Here is a 13,071-nt window from a genome sequence, read left to right on the forward strand (position 1 = left end):
GATCCATCCACTCGTTTCCTACCATCAGTCTTGATTTTTGCATGCACCCCTTAGGCCTTACAAAATCTAACTATTTTTTTATTATGCATGTCAGATATTGTACACAATCGTACTGAACATGTAGAGAAAAAGTGTCACGACCGGTTTTCCAACAAAAATATTTATTGAGAAACCGATCCCTTTTACGGACCAGTAGAGAAGAATTCCTCCTCACTGGTAGACAATGTCTTGATCACAGAAGAAAAACTAGGAGTACTAAATATAATACAAGGCTGAGCGGAGACTGCTCAACAATTTATTACAAGCACGCCGAAAATACATAAAGGCGGATAGGGTGGCATACTACTGACTCGCAAAGAAACAACGGTGGTGGATATGTCACAGTGAAGTGGGTGACATGACTCCTGAATCTAACAACTCTTCGAGCGTCGGAGTGAGGCTCGAGGATTCTTATTGTGGGTGGCGGAAGCGAATATAATACAAGTGACCAATATCCAGGATCGCACGGGACTGACTGGGATTCCTCTAGGCGTCGGACTCACTATCAAACTCTTCATCCATGAGATCGCCTTCGTCAACATCTGGCCAAATCAACAAGCCAGGTGAGTACTATGAAAGTACTCGCAAGACAGTTCGGACATAAGATATAATAAATGTAAACATGATGCATATGAACAGATTAACAAGCGCACTCAGACAATGAGATAGCAATGCATGGAAATATAAAAGGGGAGTCGGGCGGTAGTCCTCCCGAAATCCCAAAGTAATACTGAAGGCCAATCGAGTGTCTGAAAGACTCCTCGGAAGGGTAAAAATGAAATAACAATGCCGCAGTCGGGCGTCAAGGCGACACCTCATAAAGGGCTTATAATAGAATATAAAATACAGTGCGTGCCACAGTCGGACGTCTGAGCGACATCACATAAAGGGCTTATATCAAAAGTAAATAACGAGCGTGCCACAGTCGGACGTCTGAGCGACATCACATAAAGGGCTTATATCAAAAGTAAAAGACAGGAGTGCCACAGTCGGACGTCTAGGCGACATCACATAAAGGGCTTATATCAAAAGTAAATGACAAGAGTGCCACAGTCGGACGTCTGAGCGACATCACATAAAGGGCTTGTATCCAAAGTAAATGACAAAAGTGCCACAGTCGGACGTCTGAGCGACATCACATAAAGGGCTTATATTTCATAACTCAATATATCAGTAGCTCATGAATTTAAATCATCGCAAGGGAATATTCAGATACGTGATAAATATAAGGTTAGTCCATCCACAGGAATAATAATTCAACCGGGTTTACCACTCAAACTTGTCACCGGGGATATACCACTCAAACTGACATAGGAACTAACATGGATATGGATAAGTTGGTCACGGTCCTTGACCATGGACACGATGACTCGGAAGGATTTGACTCTGCTGAGTTAGTACTATTTAACCACAGCCAACGGATTTCAGTAGTCACAAGGGACTAGTTCCGTTTACGGTGTTTTAGGAGAAACACATCTAACCAGTACACACCCATTCAACATTCCGATGCCAGGAATCACCCTCGGCAACGTTCAAGAAAAACCTTGAGACGGGGAGCCTACAACCTCGCGTAGCGTGGGATCAAATTTATACCGCGCGCTCTAAGGGGTGCCCCCTCTCGGTCCCAACCGGAAACACCCATGCCCCCTGACCGGATGACTGGCTTTAATCCAGGGCCATGGAACCCTCATCCCGGCCCCTCTATTTGGTGTGTACAAGGAAAGAGGTTAACAACTTACTAAACCGTATTCTTTGCAGAAAACATGTGGCAGCACGAAAGGGAAGGAACGGTAACGTGACTCAGTCCACGTTAACGTCGGAGTTTAACGGATGACGTAAGGCTGGCTTGGTACAACAATACCACCTCACTACCTTTCATGTCACCACATGATCAGGTCATCTCTCATCAAAGATCACGGTAACTTTGGAACACACGGATAGTTGCCTTGCAGGCAACGAGATACTCACCGATGCTCATATGCCATGCACAACCATTCAAGCAAACATGCAAAACACCTATCATATCAAAGGTTCGAACATGCTTGCCTGGTTCGAAGAAGTCGGAGTCTAGCTCGGCGAAGTTCGCGGCTCCGTCACCTCCTCCGGAACCTACGGTATAGCGAAACCGTACACTAACGTGAAAATCATCATGTGCATAAAAATTGTTCCAAAAATATTCCAGATAAATACTATAAAAAACTAGACAAAATTATAAGACTGACAGAAAAAGAATCAATCAAAAATCATCTTTTATTAAAAAGATATAAGGGTTTTAGTCCAGGGACTAATCTGTGATGAAACAGAAAAGAACCAGGGACTTAACTGAGAAAACAGAAAACGATTCGGAAAGAAATGCGCCAGCCCAAAGAGAAGACGCATTTTGCCCGAAGGTGCCATCAGAAAACGGTTCGAGAGGGAAAATAGAAGAGAGGCTGACGGGGGGGGTCCCACACGTCAGGTTTAAAACTTCGCCGGCGCCCGAAGGCTGCGGTGGTCGCCGGCGTTGAACCACGGCGAGGCAGGGAGATCGGAGGGTACCAAGAGGTTCAGTGTGTTCTTCCGCGTCGGTGGGTGGTGGACTTGGCCGTCGGAGAGCACCACGTCGACGGCGACACCTTCTCCGGCGGACGGTGGTTCGGGCGATGGTGGAGTACTCCGGTGGGTGCTGCAAACTCCAAATTGAAGCGCGGGTCAGCAGAGTGGATGTACTAGGAAGCTACTGGCAAGAGCTGAGGGGTAGAGGTGCACGCACGGGAGCGAATCGAGCTGGGTCCCGTGGCGGGTCGAGGCGGCCGGATTTGGGGAAGAAGGCTCCTTCGGGGCTCTTCTAGTGGCTTGGCGTGGTATTGGTGGTGTGTAGAGGTGGTGTGGGTTCGAGTTCGAGCTCGGGGCCTCCTTTTATAGGCGATCCGAGGGGGTGGCCGTGAACGGGGTAGCTCCGGCGAGCGATTACGGCGAGGCAGAGGTTGGGCAGGGGTTTTAGGGGGCTAGGCACCATCAGGGAAGATCACTGGTGCCGTTCCACCGCTAAACCTCGGTCGGGCAAGGCGTAATGCGCCGATCCTCGACGGGGCGGCCGTACGGGCACGGCGGCAGTAGAGAGCGCGCTCCGCGCCTACCAGTTCACGACGAAGGATGGCAGCGTGCACGGGTGAGTGGATGGCCACGCGGCGGCCTCAGGTGGCTTGGGCGGCGCTGGGCGGCGCCGGCCAACGCTGCGCCTCTCTGGCAGCCGCAAAAGCCGCTGCTGCCGTTGCTCACGGGGTGGCGCACCTCCTCCTGCTCATCGCCGACGTCTGCAAGCCTCCAGGAGATCGTGCGGTGCAGGGATAAGAAGGAGAGAACAGGGAGCAAGGCGCCACCGCGGCACTGGCGAGATCGAGAAGGAGTTCTGAAGAAAACGACAATGCTCACTGAAACTGTAACTCTGAAAATCTGAACTTGACAGAAACAGTGTCATTCAAGTGCTCGACGAAATGATTTGGCATGAAGAAATTTTTTCTGGAGCTGGGACTTGGTGAGGTGACCTCTCAATGCATCCAGAGGCTGCCTGAATTTTCTCAGATTTTTAGGAGGAGAATTCAAATGAATTTCATCAAATTTGGCAAATATGGTCCAAACTTGCAGCAAGTACAATTTGAAATATTTGAACTGGAGACCAGTGGATCTTCATGGATCTTGGTTGAGGGCTCTAAGGACTGGCCAGGGAAAAAGGTTTGGAGGCAAAACTCAAAGTAGAAAAGGTAGCTCCTTTGTAAATCTTCAAGAGCCAAAGTAGAAGGCAGAAATTATTTTTGAGAAGAAATAAATGGAAGGAAGAACATGGGGAGGCTCAACTTGCTGGATTTGAAGTATACCTTGACACAAAGATGGGGAATGGCTTTTGGGAGGGGATTTCCACTTAGGACATGGCAAGAGGAGATTTTGAAAAGGGGAAAAGATCACTCCAAATGCCATAGGGCTTTTTAAAAGATTTTTCAAAAGAAATTTCCCAAGTGAAAAGCATTTGGTTTTGAGTCTACATAAGAAGGAAAAACCTCCAAGACCAAAAATCAAGTCTTGGGTGAATCCAAACAAAACACTTGTCATAAAAGAAAGTTTTTGAGAGGGAGAGTTCTTTAGAAGAAAATTTTAAATAACCTCCCTCAAATCAAATAAAAGTTTGAAAAAGCCAAATAAAATTTTTTTTGGGTGTCACAAAAAGAGAAGACCGTTGCGTGCGAATATAATGTCATGCAGACGCCGCTCCATGGTGGGCGAAGTGCCCCCCCTCCTGCATTTCCATACTGTATTCCAGAGGAAGATAACTGTTCAGATGGAGATTCAGAAGGAGCCGACCACGCCTGTTTACCACCTGAGGTGTTTGCTCTAACCTGGCATGCTGATGTTGGTCATATCATGCATATGGCGCCTTGCATTGCTTACATTATACATCTTATATGTCATCAGCTTAGTTTAGATTTGCTTTCTGTGAATGCCACCTGTTTGGTTTCTATATCATACTCCCACCATTCCTAAATATTTGTCTTTTTAGATATTTCAACAAGTGACTACATACGGAACAAAATGAGTGAATCTACACTCTAAAATATGTCTATATACATCCGTATGTGGTAGTCCATTTGAAATCTCTAAAAAGACAAATATTTAGGAACGGCGGGAGTATATGGGAATTATGCAATGCCATCTTCTTTAGCCAGGCATCATATACGTGAATCATGCAATGCCATCCTGTTTAGCCAGTCATCATATATGTGAATTGTATTGTGCCATATTTTTTCCATAATGTATTCCATTTGTCAACAATGTTTATACATTCATCTACTCTTCCTGTGCATCAGCCATTTGAGTCGGTCATGGGAAAATCTGGAGTGAAAACAAGGTCTTCTGAGCAGTCAGTGCTACCTGTCGATGCAGATTTCTTGCTGGTTACAGATAGCTCCTCAGAGGAGGATTCAGAGAGAGATGACCAGTCGTATTCCCCGCCCCCCGAGGTGCATGCTCTAACTTGGCTGGGTTATATTGCTCATATCATGCATATGGTGTCTTGCATTGCCATTCCATCTGCTTAGATTAGACATGCTTTGTGTGAATGCCTCCTATTTGCTTTCTATATCAGATATGTGAATTATGCAATGCCATGTTTTTCAGCCAGTTATCATATATGTGAATTATGCACCACCATGGAGCCAGGCATCGTATATGTGAATTATCTCATGCCATCTTTTTTTTCATTACGTATTCCATTTGTCGACAATCTGTGTATATTGAACTACTCTTCATGTGTATCAGCCATTTGAGCCGGTTATGGAAAAAAATCTGGAGTGAAAACAAGGTCTTCAGAGCAGGCAATGGTACCTGTTGAAGCATATATCTCGATGGTTACAGGGAGCTCCTCAGAAGAGGATTCAGAGACAGATGACCAGTCCTATATCCCACCTGAGGTGTATGCTCTAAGTTGCAATGTTTATATTTCTCATATGATGCATATGGTGTCTTGCATTGCTTAGTTTAGACATCATATGCACAATATTGAATTCTATCTGCTTAGTTGAGAGATCATACATGCGAGTGCCAGCTGCTTAGTATATGAATCAATTATGTCAATTATATCATGCCATCCTGTATACTTAGACAACATGTATGTGAATTATTTCATCCCAACCTATTTTAGAAAGACATCATATAGTTTTGTCATGTCATCCTGTTTAGGTACTCATCATATGTTGAATTATGCCATTATATCCTATTAAGTTATCCATCATATATCTGAAACTGTGTCATGCTATCCTGTTTAGTTAGGCATCATATATGTGAAATTGTGTCATGCTGTCCTGTTTGGTTAGACAACATATATGTGAATTACCACATCTGTCTATCATACAATGTCTTTACGTTCAATTTCTTTTCTTGTTTATCAGCCATTTGAATTGGAGCTGGTGATGGCAGTATCTAAGGGAGCAAAAACCCGTTCTTCACAAAAGACAGTGCTACCCATCGATGCAGATAGAACCATGGTTGTACTGGCCCACAAACTAGCCCCGCCACACATAATCGAGACTCTTCCAGATTGCACACTTACACCGTTGGGCAAAGAACCAGCTACAACCCATCTAACCGCAACCCCAGCGGATAGTAACCCACTTATAGTTGACAAAGCACCATGTCCACCACAGAGTACCCCCACACGAGCAGTTTGTAAAGCTACTGCAGTGCCCAAAGCACGAAGACAACCACAGCTAACCCAAACTCCACGTTTAAAGCAGAAGTGCAACTGTTCTCAGGTCAGATTCTGTAGCTATGGTCCATACTCCTTTGTTGTTGCATCACTGTATTTACTCATACCAACTACTTTCGAATTTGAAGGATCCAATTGAAACTCCAATGTCGCAACAGGTATGTTTTAAACCTATTTCTTTAACTGGATTGCTGTTCTAACTTCTTGCTCTATGTTGATTTCAGTTTAAGTTGTATAAACAGTTATGTTCTCATGTGATGCACATTACAAGTGCTGCCAATGCGGTGTAGTTTCTCACACTTATATTCTGTCTATGCTGTTGTGTCTTAAAAATATATGAGTTGAACTGTGTCTCTATCTTGATTAGGGAACATAAACTAGAATGATATGGACAATACAGTGACCATAGTACATAGATATATGTTTGTTTCATGCTGTTATCCTGTCCACCTTACTACTGAACCGGTTTACCAAAATGAGTTTCGTATACTACAAGCTAAACATGTGATGTGTCTGCTTGTTTCTCTTGTAGTATGCAAACGGAATATTGGAGAAGAGTACCCCACTATGCAATGGTATTGAAAGTAATGCAGATAAGGTTCAAGATAGTGAGACAACCCTGTTTGTCTCCAAGAAAGGTGATAAAAACGATCTTGTAGACAGTGAGAAAACCCCACAGTCCTGCGTTGATGTAGTGTTCGAGTTACTGGCCAGTACCGCTGGCACAAGCTCTTCGAACCACTTCGGCTTCTTCCATCTCAGCTACAAGCTGAAAGACATCAGTCAGCTGTGCTCCGGCAAGAAGCCGAAGGACTAAGGAAGTCCCTGCAGAATTCAGATGCGTACTTTCTTGTGCAACAGCAAGCGCTGGAGGATTTAAGCGCCAAACAAGAGAAAGTTAATAAGCTTGCTAAGCATCTTGCCAGCATTATGGGTACCCAGGATATTGTTTCTTGAACTCTTCTGAAGAGGTTTCAGTTCTGGACTTGTTTTGCTGCGGCGTTTATATGCTGCTTTGGTCCCTATATTTGCACTGGTGGCGAACTTTGATGCCCAGTGGATGTAATATGTGTAATAGCCGTGATAGCCTAGCATAAGCTGCTTGCTTATTTATTTCCTTGTTGTCTTGTTTATTTGTTTGATTGTAGTCAGTGCAGTTCTTTTTCCACGGTTTGCTAGTGGCTGCAATAACCTATTTTTTAAAACTAGGCCACAATAACCATGGGCTAATATTTACTGTAGTGACACTGGGCCTCCTACAGGCCGTAGAAACAGTGGGCCTTCTACGGGCCGTAGAAACAGTAGGCCTTCTACGGGCCGTAGAAACACTGGGCCTTCTACGGGCCGTAGAAACAATGGGCCTTCTACGGGCCGTATCATCAATGGGCCTTATATGGGCCGTATGATCGATTGGCCAAACATGGGCCAATAACAGGCCGCATTATGGCCGTAAACGGGCTAGAGTTGGAATCGTCCGTTCACGGGCTGACCATAACGGGCCATCGTTAATAGGCCGTATTTGATGACGCTATGAAAACGGCCCAACGTATTAACGGACCACAAACGGGCCGACTGTAACCATGGGCTGAATTTGGCCCACAAGAAGAAAATGACAGTAACGGGCCGTAAGTAAACGAATGCTGGAAATGAGCTCAAGAATAAATGGGCTCTGAGAAGGCCGAAAGATAACATGGGCTGGAAACGGCCCAACTGAATAACGGACCGTTAATGGGTATAAAGTGATACACTGTTCATTATGGGCCAGTTTCACCACGGGCCGTTAATGGGTGTAAAGTGATACACTATTCATTACGGGCCAGTTTCACCACGGGCCGTTAATAGGCCAAGAGTTACATAGGGCCTCATATGGGCCGAAAGACGTCATGGGCCATACATGGGCCAGAAGTGAAAACGGGTTGGAATCATATTGGATGGCCCAGATGACGCTACTGGGCCTAATTCGGATAGGGCGTAACGGGCCTTGGGTTAGCGGGCTGTAAATGGGCTATATGCGAACAGGCCATTAACAGGCTTTCCATGGGCCGGCCCGCCACCTTTTGACCAAGTCAAACGGGCCGGCCTTTTCACAGGAATGGGCCTCTGTTGGGCCGTGCCACGTGTCGACGTATCATAGGCGCCTTATGTCCAATGAGTGGATGACATCTGTCCCAACGATGAGCCGACACGTGTTTCCTCCAGCCAATGATGATTTTACACGTGGAAAATCCCCATTGGTCGGGGCTGTTAACGGGTTATCGGATCCAAAACCCGACCCGATAGCTTAACGGTGTTCCGTTACGGTGGATGCCAGGTGTCGGTCACCCTTGACGAAAGCACTTCTGTGACGCGTGATTTATCGTCATGGAAGTGCACACTTCCGTGATGATAATTTTGGTAATGTCATGTAACACTTCTACGACAGCACAGGTATGACTATCTTGATTCTGTCATAAAATCGTCATGGATGTACATGCATGACAAAAAAGGCGACCTACTATGACAAACACGTATCATCACGGAAGTGTATTTTTTTTGTAGTGTTAGTTGGAGGCACTCGTTGTTTCGAGCAAGCCATGGATTGATGCTTGTTGGTGGAGGGGGAGTATAAACTTTACCATTCTGTTTGGGAACCGCCTATAATGTGTGTAGCATGGAAGATATCGCCATCTCTTGGTTGTTATGTTGATAATGAAAGTATGCCGCTCAAAATATTATTTATCTCTATTTCAAAACCGAGCTCTGGCACCTCTACAAATTCCTGCTTCCCTCTGCGAAGGGCCTATCTATTTACTTTCATGTTGAGTCATCACCCTCTTATTAAAAAGCACTAGCTGTAGAGCACTGCTGTCATTTGCATCCATTACTATTAATTTATATTGGGTATGACCATGACTGGATCTCTTTTACCATGAATTACAATGTCTAGTCAGTCCTTGATCTTTAAAGGTGCTCTGCATTTATGTCTTGCGGTCTCAGAAAGGGCTAGCGAGATACCATCTTATTATATCATATCATGATTGTTTTGAGAAAGTGTTGTCATCCGAGATTTATTATTATTGCTCGCTAGTTGATTATGCCATTGACCTAAGTAAACATGAGACCTAAGAGTTATTGCGAATGTGGTTAGTCATAATCTTTGCTGAAAACTTGAATGCTGGCTTTACATATTTACAACAACAAGAGCAAACAGAGTTTGTAAAAGTTTTTCTTTATCACTTTCAGTTTATCAACTGAATTGCTTGAGGACAAGCAAAGGTTTAAGCTTGGGGAAGTTGATACGTCTCCGTCGTATCTACTTTTCCAAACACTTTTGCCCTTGTTTGGGACCCTAACTTTCATGATTTGAATGGAACTAACCCGGACTGACGTTGTTTTCAGCAGACTTTCCATGGTGTTATTTATGTGCAGAAACAAAAGTTCTTGGAATGACCTGAAACTCCACGGAACATCTTTTTGGAAAATATTAAAAATACTGGAAGAAAAATCCACGTCGGGGGGCCCACACCCTGTCCACGAGGGTGGGGGCGCGCCCCCTGCCTCGTGGGCCCCTTGACGATCTACCGACCTCAACTCCAACTCCATATATTCACTTTCGGGGAGAAAAAAATCAAAGACAAGGATTCATCGCGTTTCACGATAGGGAGCCGCCGCCAAGCCCTAAAACCTCTCGGGAGGGCTGATCTGGAGTCCGTTCGGGGCTCCAGAGAGGGGAATCCGTCGCCGTCGTCATCATCAACCATCCTCCATCACCAATTTCATGATGCTCACTGCCGTGCGTGAGTAATTCCATCGTAGGCTTGCTGGACGGTGATGGGTTGGATGAGATCTATCATGTAATCGAGTTAGTTTTGTTAGGGTTTGATCCCTAGTGTCCACTATGTTCTGAGATTGATGTTGCTATGACTTTGCTATGCTTAATGCTTCTCACTAGGGCCCGAGTGCCATGATTTTAGATCTGAACCTATTATGTTTTCATGAATATATGTGAGTTCTTGATCCTATCTTGCATGTATATAGTCACCTACTATGTGTTATGATCCGGCAACCCCGAAGTGACAATAATCGGGACCACTCCCGGTGATGACCATAGTTTGAGGAGTTCAGGTATTCACTATGTGTGAATGCTTTGATCCGGTACTCTATTAAAAGGAGGCCTTAATATCCCTTAGTTTCCATTAGGACCCCACTACCACGGGAGGGTAGGACAAAAGATGGCATGCAAGTTCTTTTCCATAAGCACGTATGACTATATTCGGAATACATGCCTACATTACATTGATGAATTGGAGCTAGTTCTGTGTCACTCTATGTTATGACTGTTACATGATGAACCGTGTCCGGCATAATTCTCCATCACCGATCCAATGCCTACGAGCTTTTCACATATTGTTCTCCGCTTATTTACTTTTCTATTGCTACTGTTACAATCACTACAAGACCCAAAAATATTACTTTTGTTACCGTTACTGTTACTCCCATATTACTTTGCTACTAAATACTTTGCTGCAGATATTAAGTTATCCAGGTGTGGTTGAATTGAAAACTCACCTGCTAATACTTGAGAATATTCTTTGGCTCCCCTTGTGTCGAATCAATAAATTTGGGTTGAATACTCTACCCTCGAAAACTGTTGCGATCCCCTATACTTGTGGGTTATCAATGGTTAACGGTAAGCTTCCTTCTTTACTCTTTCTTCGAGCCGCCGGCTTCTGATCAAGCCGGCTTCTTGTCTCTAATTTTGGCTTTTTTGCTTTGTGTTTGAGCAGACTTCTTCCCCAGTCACTCCGGCGCTACCAATCAGGCCATTGAGGCCGACCGCGAAGGGCGGAGCGGGGAAGGTGCGGAGATCGCTGCCGATGCCCCCCGGACCCTTAGCGATTAGCTTGTTAACATCCAGGCCCGTCTTCAGCCAGCTCATTTGATGTTGCGCCATCTTCAGCGTGTCAGCGCCCAGGCAATTGCCGCCCTGTGGCCAGACATGCCGGCTCCACGTACACCCAGTCGGACTGCCGACTGGCTGGAGGTGGCGGTCGGCCGTCTTGAGGCCTAGAAGGGTTCCTCGGCCCGGGCTGGAGCACGCCGGGCCTTGGAGTTTGTCAAGGCGTGGTACCCTGGGCAAAATCTAGCCTAGTTGGCCACACTGCGACTGGAATCCCAAGAGGAGCTGGTGGCGATGGAGCATGAACTTGTCCAGCGGGCCGCGGCGATCGCCGAGTACACCAACACCAGCGTCTTTGTTCCTGAGCTGGCTGAGAACGGCACCGAGGCGCTGCAGGAGTGGTTCGGGCTGAACCCATAGGATGGCGAGGACTCGGCCGAAGTGATCGACTCCAGCGACGAGGGAGAAGGCGGGGAGGACGAGGAAAGTGAAGAGGAGGAGCCAGAGGTTAGAGCGGAAGCCCAGCCTCAACTCGACCGCGCCTCTAGCAACGAGCCACGCCCGAGCGAGCTGGCTGTTGCTGAAGGCGACCAAGCGGAGACCGACCAGCCGGCCGCTCCACCAACTGGCACCACCGACTCCACCGTTCCGCTGAACCCGTCTGCTGGTCCCTAGGCTGCCAATTTACCTTTTGTTTTTACCTGCTTATCAGTCTCGACAAACTTTGTAAACTTTTCACAATTCCACCCGCGGGGTGTATTTCAAACTTCAATTGAATGTTGGCCAAGGGCCTTTTTATATGTAAATATTTTTGCTGAGTTCTATCTTTCCTTGCTTTCTGCTCTTTGGCCTTTTTCCTTTGCCGCCTTCCCTCGGTTGCCGTCTTGCAAGCCGAACAGCCACCCTGCGGACTGTGGATGGGTCAAGTACTTAGCCACTTTCGGGGAGGCAATTACTTAGCCGATTAGAGTTTTCTAGCAAGTTAAGTAGAAGTTGGCCGGCCGGCTGCTCAGCAGCCGGTCGGCAAAGCAGGAAGCCGGTTTGAACTATGTGCATGCTTTGGGTCCTTAGCCATTTTTCATGCGAACACCCTTTCTGCCTTAACTCCTACCCACCGGACAGTCGCTCTGCGAGCTGCGGCTTCCGGCAGGAGAAGGCTTAAGTGCCAACACATTACTTGTCTGGCTGCAGGAAGCATTACATAGTACAAGGCGGCGAGTCCCCGGGTCGACTGGTCGAACCCGGTGCCAGGCGGACTAATGAAATAACACTTTAATAGGCATAATACTTATCATATAGATAAAAGAGGGCAGTCCCCGAGCTCTTCTAGGGGGACCCGGAGTCTTCGTACTTAATACAAAAGGTAGCGTGATACATACTGCATCAACTGTAAAACCTTCGAAGGAGATTCGCATTCCATGGCCGCTCCGGCTCCTTGCCGGAGTCGTCTCTTTTGCGTGCTCGAGGCTTCTGAGCATCGATCAGTAGGAGTCATTGCCCAACACCTTGCTGATGATGAAGGGGCCTTCCCAAGGTGCCGAGAGCTTGTGCTAGCCGGTTGTTCGCTGGATCAGCCGGAGCACAAGGTCTCCCTCTTGGAAGGATCTTGGCTTGACCTTTCGATTGTAGTATCGGTGTAGGCTCTGCTGGTAGATGGTGGACCCAACAACCGGCCCTCTTCCAGCAGATCGGCGCCGTCTTTTCGTGCTTCTTTTGCCTCCTCTTCGGTGTACATGGTGACTCGAGGGGAGTCGAATTCTATGTCCGTCGGGATGACGGCTTCGGCACCGTAGACGAGGAAGAAAGGCGTGAAGCCAATTGACTTGTTTGGAGTTGTGCGCAGACTCCAGAGGACGGTCGGCAGCTCGTCGAGCCAGCAGCCGGCCGACCGCTCTAGAGGCTCGACTAGTTGGGG

The sequence above is a fragment of the Aegilops tauschii genome, chromosome 4, assembly GCF_002575655.3.
Source record: "Aegilops tauschii subsp. strangulata cultivar AL8/78 chromosome 4, Aet v6.0, whole genome shotgun sequence".
NCBI lineage: Eukaryota > Viridiplantae > Streptophyta > Magnoliopsida > Poales > Poaceae > Aegilops > Aegilops tauschii.